Here is a 6,000-nt window from a genome sequence, read left to right on the forward strand (position 1 = left end):
ATAACTGTTTTTACTTTGTTATATGTATGATATCAATGCTTCTAAATACTAGCCTTCTGTATAATGACACGTTGAAGCATTATGTGCAGGAATTTGGCTTTTAAAAGTCATTCTCTAGCCTTGACTCCTAAATTCAATCGTCTACATTAAGTTCCTCGATTAGGCCAAGAAGAGCTACATATAGTTCCTTAGCTTCGGTCGCATTAATCGGCATTGATAATACCTCATCTTCCATTATCATCGCTGCAAGTTCATTAAAATGCACGGAACAGCCTTGCTCCAAAGGTCTTCGACAGCACGTTTCTGTGGCAATATTTCTCTCTTCCATTTCGACAGGAACTAGGTAATCTTGTGTCGTCATTACATGCGGATTAAAATAGAGAACATCTGGTCGACCAGACGGATATTCCGCATTTCTCGTTGGCCGTATCCTATGTAAGTTCCAATTTCTCACTACTCTATGAAGTTCGCTCTGAATGATGTCCATAAAGCAAAATTTAGGGCGTTCACGTTGAGTAATGTCATCGTCATTATATAAACCTTGGTCTCTTAAATCTTTAAAATATCTCATCCACCAATCCGTACATCCCTTACGCAAAAGTCCCCACCAAGCTTCAATTCGTTGGTTTGATGTCGATCTTCCATAAATAAAGCTCCTATCGCCTGCAAAGTCATCCTGTGATGATCTACGGAAGAATCTTTGCATGCATTCCACGTTCACGTTCTCTGTTCCCATATCAGCCCGAATGATGCATGCTGTCCCTCGTATCTCATTCACGTAGTCCATAAAATAAGAACCTGCAATTTCAGGGTCGTTATTGGAAAATGCAACCTCCAACCACAAGATTCGACGGCTGTAGCCGTCAATGGCACCATAGCCTGCGGGCAGTCCCAAAACGAGGAAAGGGTTAGGGGTTAGGGTTAGGGTTAGGGTTCCTTGTTTACGTGGCTTGGGACTGCCCGCAGGCTATGGCACCATGGACACAGAAACCAAATGGCTAGAGTTTATCATAACCGTCTATATGCCATAAATAGTTCGGGCCTTTGGCAGTATAGATCCTTCTCCTTTGTCTATGTCTAGACCGTGCACGTACACCTTCCGGATCCAAAATTTTTAAAACTTGGCGTACGACATTTCTTGTCACATTAAGTCTGTGTTCAATGATGAATTGCCCTATATCAAATAATCGATCCACTTCCTTTCAGTTCGTTTTCAATTACTTTCACTACATCATTGAAATCGCTTCCCGCGTTCCGTCTTGCACAACCTCTTTTGCGAAGGATCCTTTTTGTTTGCCTTAAACTAAGACGAATTCCATGCACATGAAGAAGAAATTCCACGATTTCTAGATAATTAAGTCCAAGGTTAAAATACTTTTCGACGATTTCATCTCGGGTCAAACCATCTGCTTGAATTGCTGGAGTGTACTGCGGTAGAACGGCCAGGGTTGGGCATAACCATAAATAAAGGTTCATGGCGAAAATACCTCTATTGTATGTTAACATGGTAAACCAAAGAATAAAATGAAATTAGAAAGAGAGAATATTTTTATAATAGCAATATAAGATTAACACTTTAGTGCCGGAAGTAGTCCAAAAGTAGTCCGGAAGTAGTTAGTGACAACGTAACTCGCACCGTAACTCGCAACGTAGGTGACAACGTAAGTGGCAACGTAAGTGGCAACGTAACTCGCAACGTAAGTCGCAACGTAACTCGCAACGTAAGTCGCAACGTAGCTCGCAACGTAGGTGACAACGTAACTCGCGCAACGTAAATAGAATCTCGCCAGGCAACTCGCAACGTAAATAGAAACTCGCAACGTATAAGTCGCAATGTAACGCGCGACGTAAGTGGAAACTCGCAACCTTTGTCGCAATGTAAATAAAAATGTGCAATGTAATTGAGTGTAAACACCATGTCCCTTCTGAGCCACCGTAGAAAACACTTTCCGGCTGCGGGCATGTGGACACAACATCTAGACAACGGTTCAAACCTCTAGACAAGACTGTTTGAATTGTTTTAAACCAGCCGGAAATGTTTTGACACTGTAAGAATTTTCAATCATTCTGTAAGAAATATATTAATATTTCACGCCGAATTTTGAAATGTGGGCCGGATGAAACTACAGAAATAAGGTGTAAAACAAATGATGTAAAACAAAAATTAAAATGTATTCTAATCGTGCGTAATTAATAAAACTATAAATTAACATGCCAGTCTAATGACTCTGCGTCCTTTTATTAATTAGTCCTTCCACTTGGCTATCTTTAAAACAGGGAACGGGGAATGGAAGGGAATGGAATGGCTTTGGGGAATGAGCCGGGGAATGGAATGGCTTCGGGGAAGGCTATCTTTAAAACAGGGAACGGGGAATGGGGGAATGGAACGGGGAATGGAAGGGAATGGAATGGCTTCGGGGAATGAGCCGGGGAATGGAATGGCTTCAGGGAAGGCTATCTTTAAAACAGGGAACGGGGAATGGGGGAATGGAACGGGGAATGGAAGGGAATGGAATGGCTTCGGGGAATGAGCCGGGGAATGGAATGGCTTCGGGGAATGAGCCGGGGAATGGAATGGCTTCGGGGAATGAGCCGGGGAATGGAATGGCTTCGGGGAATGAGCCGGGGAATGGATGGAATGGCTTCGGGGAATGTGCAGCTTGTGCGTCAGTGCGAGTTTGTTTGGCCCATTTGGCGTGATTAAAACCTGTAAACGCTTCCATGTCACGAATCATGAGACAGCTACTCACAGTTTGAATTCCTTGAGGTAAAAGACAAAGCGATTACAAGCTCATAGTATAAATGCGATGTTTGCATTGTCATTGTGATGTACATTGATGTACATTATATAGATAGAATTTGGGTAGGTGGTTCAATGTAAATCCTCCAAAATCTGAAGGCAATTAGTATAATACTGTAATAGTATTTTTTGCAGAAATCTTTTTAGTTCTTAATATGCCTTATAAAGCTCAATGTGTGTGATTAAAAGGTAAATAAAGATACTGACACAGTGTCACTTGTTTGTTTTTTATTTCAGGCTATGTGAACAAGACCTCTGGACAGTTTTGTTTAAGCAGGAATTATGGTTGTGGTGGAAATGTGGTGAATGCATTCTTGACAAGTTAATGGGTTTGCTTCCAAGAATACACTGAAACTTGGAGCAACAATGACTTTGAATATAATTATGTAATTAATATATTATTTATTAATCTTAATTTATATGACTTTTTACCTCACATAATTCAAATAATGTTCAGATAAAGAGGTAAATATTTCACTGTTAATGGTGTAATAAATATTTTATATGTTGATTATATTCATAATGAATTATTTGTCCTGCTCCATACTTTGGCAATTCTGTTTAAGAAATCCCACCATAGTAGATCTTTTTTGAAATAGTTACAGTCAAGTTGTTGTCTAGTTTTAGTACAAAATAATACAAGTGCTACAATTAAACAAGGGAAAATAATAATAATTAATTACATAAGCAAGCACATTTTCCTTTTAAAAAGGTCTATGCACCTGCAGGAATTTCAGTGGGATGTCACTGGGAGTATTGGACAATATTAAAGAACCCACAGTAATAATACAATTGTCTTTAATTAATGCACAAAATTGTTAGTACATGTCATCTCAATTCATAGATATATTTTAATACTTGGTTTAATATATATTCAATACTGTTATGTTCAATAATTCTGTTTATGAAGCAAATATGGACTTCAACCTATTTATATTAACATTGTTATTTACCTTGTAGTAAACATTACATGTACAAGCATGTTTGTTATTTAATATTTTATTATAAAAGTATTCCGATCTTTGATTCTTTGTCAATATTTTGAAGTACAGTAGTCCCCCGCTAACTCGAACTCACTTAACTCGAACTCCTCGCTAACTCGAAATAAATCCAATTCCCCTTGAGTTTGACAGTGTTTTTATAGTAATTTACTCCGCTTAACTCGAACTCGCTAAATCGAACTCCTCGCTAATTCGAACAAATTTTGTTTCCCCTTGGTCAAATATATCCGGTTAACTCGAACTTTGGTTTCGAATCATAGATCAGCAAACTTTAAAATGTGAGAAGATAGAATTTTGACAACTGGAAACTATCAAAATTACAACAAGTTAATCAGTGTATAATTGTATATACATGCTTATAAATTTTAAAAAATTTTGTGTAGTGCCACAGTCGTTATTGATCTAGCTTTTTCAGTTCCTTTTGTATTCTTTCGATCTTTTTAATTTTAAGACGTCGTCCACTCTCGCTGACCATTCATATTGGGAGGCCTGGTATCCCTTGATGAATGATTCGATTAGATTTTATATCTTATTGTATTACTTATAATATTATATCTCAACTGTAAATCAACCAATCAGAAAGCTCGATTTGTACGTGATCAGTAAATTAATCATGGAGTTCCATCGAATTTTTTCACATTATGCTATAAAAGTCGAATACCCCGCTGCAGCGGGGTATTCCAGTTTGCGTGTACCACGCGTGGATGCCTCGCACACGACTTGAGGTTGTCAACAATTTCAAAATGGAGGCAAAAGAAGCCATTTCACCACATTTCACCCAGCTTTTGCGCTGCCTACACGTTGTTTCGATATAATATATAATTTACAGACCTTCCGCTCGGGGAATTCGACGAAATATTACCCCCTCGGGAAGATATATTCCTCGGGCGAAGCCCTCGGGATATATCTTTCCTTGGGGGTAATATTTCGCCGAATTCCCCTCGCTCCAGGTCTATAAATGATAATAATAAACGTAATCTGACACCAACTCTGGTTAAATCGAACCCCCGGTTTTTCTTTTACTTCATGTATGCAGACTTTAACGTCCCAAAAGATAAACTTACTTTTATTACATTGCGACTGGTAACGTTGTTTAAAGGTGAGTTAGCGCTAACCCTGGATTAAAATTTAACCTGCTATTTTAGTTTGTGTATTTCTGCACGTTGGCTTATTTCAAAAATTTAGAGAAGTAAATTTCTATCGATCCAGACAAGATCTCTGAAGAAATATTTCCAAATTTATAGACACACTGTCAGGAAGTTTGCTTTGTATTTTAGGTTATATCCTACACGCGTAAAAACGCTCAGGTTGATGCAAGTTGATATAAACAGGGTGCAGCAATGTTGTGCTGCCCACATTGTTCAGGGCTGTTATCAATATTGAACAATATTGTTACACCCGATTCAGTTTCAACAATATTGTTCAATGTTGATAACAACTCTGAACAATGTGGGCAGCACAACATTGCTCCATCCTGTTTGTATCAACTTGCATCAACCTGAGCGTTTTTAGGCGTGTAGGCTTAACTGTGGCTTAACCAGCTTTGAACAACCAGAACTTGGTGACCTCATGTTAGATCCCGAGAGAGCAGTCACCGCATTCTGCAAGGCAGCACTTCACTTGCGATAGTAACTTCTAGTTTTAACAAAGAACAGTGTTTCACATTCCAAACCATGCAGTCGGCCATTCCGCGTAAGCGCGCCCTACACATCATGTAACCTGAATATAAATGTTCAACATTAAACTATTGTAAAGTATTGTTCATCTCCTTCCTCCTGAGTCCTGACGGGACCTAGTCCTTTAGTCCTGGCTTGTTAAAGCTTTCTAAGTTCTTTAAAGCTCTCGGGATTTTTTGTTTGATGATTGTTCGCTGACTTTCATCTGGTACTACTTGTTGAGATTGTATAGGGAGGGTAGCGCCATTGGGGATATCTGGAGACGGTGCCGAAGAGGAGTCTGCAGAGGAAGGGGGTGCAGACTCGGGAGCTGTGTGTGTAGACTTGGGAGCTAGAGTTGTAGGTACTGGTTCGGGAGCAGGAATAGAGGGTGCTGGAGCTGATGCTTGTGTCTCTATAGATAGTGGCCTTATACAGTTTTCCGGGTTGGTTGTGGTGTATTCGCGAAGGAATCACCTGTTTCGGAGGGTCACTCGTCCGGAATGAAACATTCTAATTCTATACTGCCGATGGGGTAATACTT

The 6,000-nt window shown here is 39.4% G+C and overlaps 1 pseudogene; it reads right to left on the minus strand.

Moving 5' to 3' along the window:
• Positions 1–133: 133 nt before the first annotated feature.
• On the minus strand, positions 134–1,476 carry LOC114536154 (annotated as a pseudogene).
• Positions 1,477–6,000: the final 4,524 nt, after the last annotated feature.

This window comes from Dendronephthya gigantea, unplaced genomic scaffold (genome assembly GCF_004324835.1).
Source record: "Dendronephthya gigantea isolate DGI-Jeju-01 unplaced genomic scaffold, DenGig_1.0 000131F, whole genome shotgun sequence".
NCBI classification, from domain to species: domain Eukaryota; kingdom Metazoa; phylum Cnidaria; class Anthozoa; order Malacalcyonacea; family Nephtheidae; genus Dendronephthya; species Dendronephthya gigantea.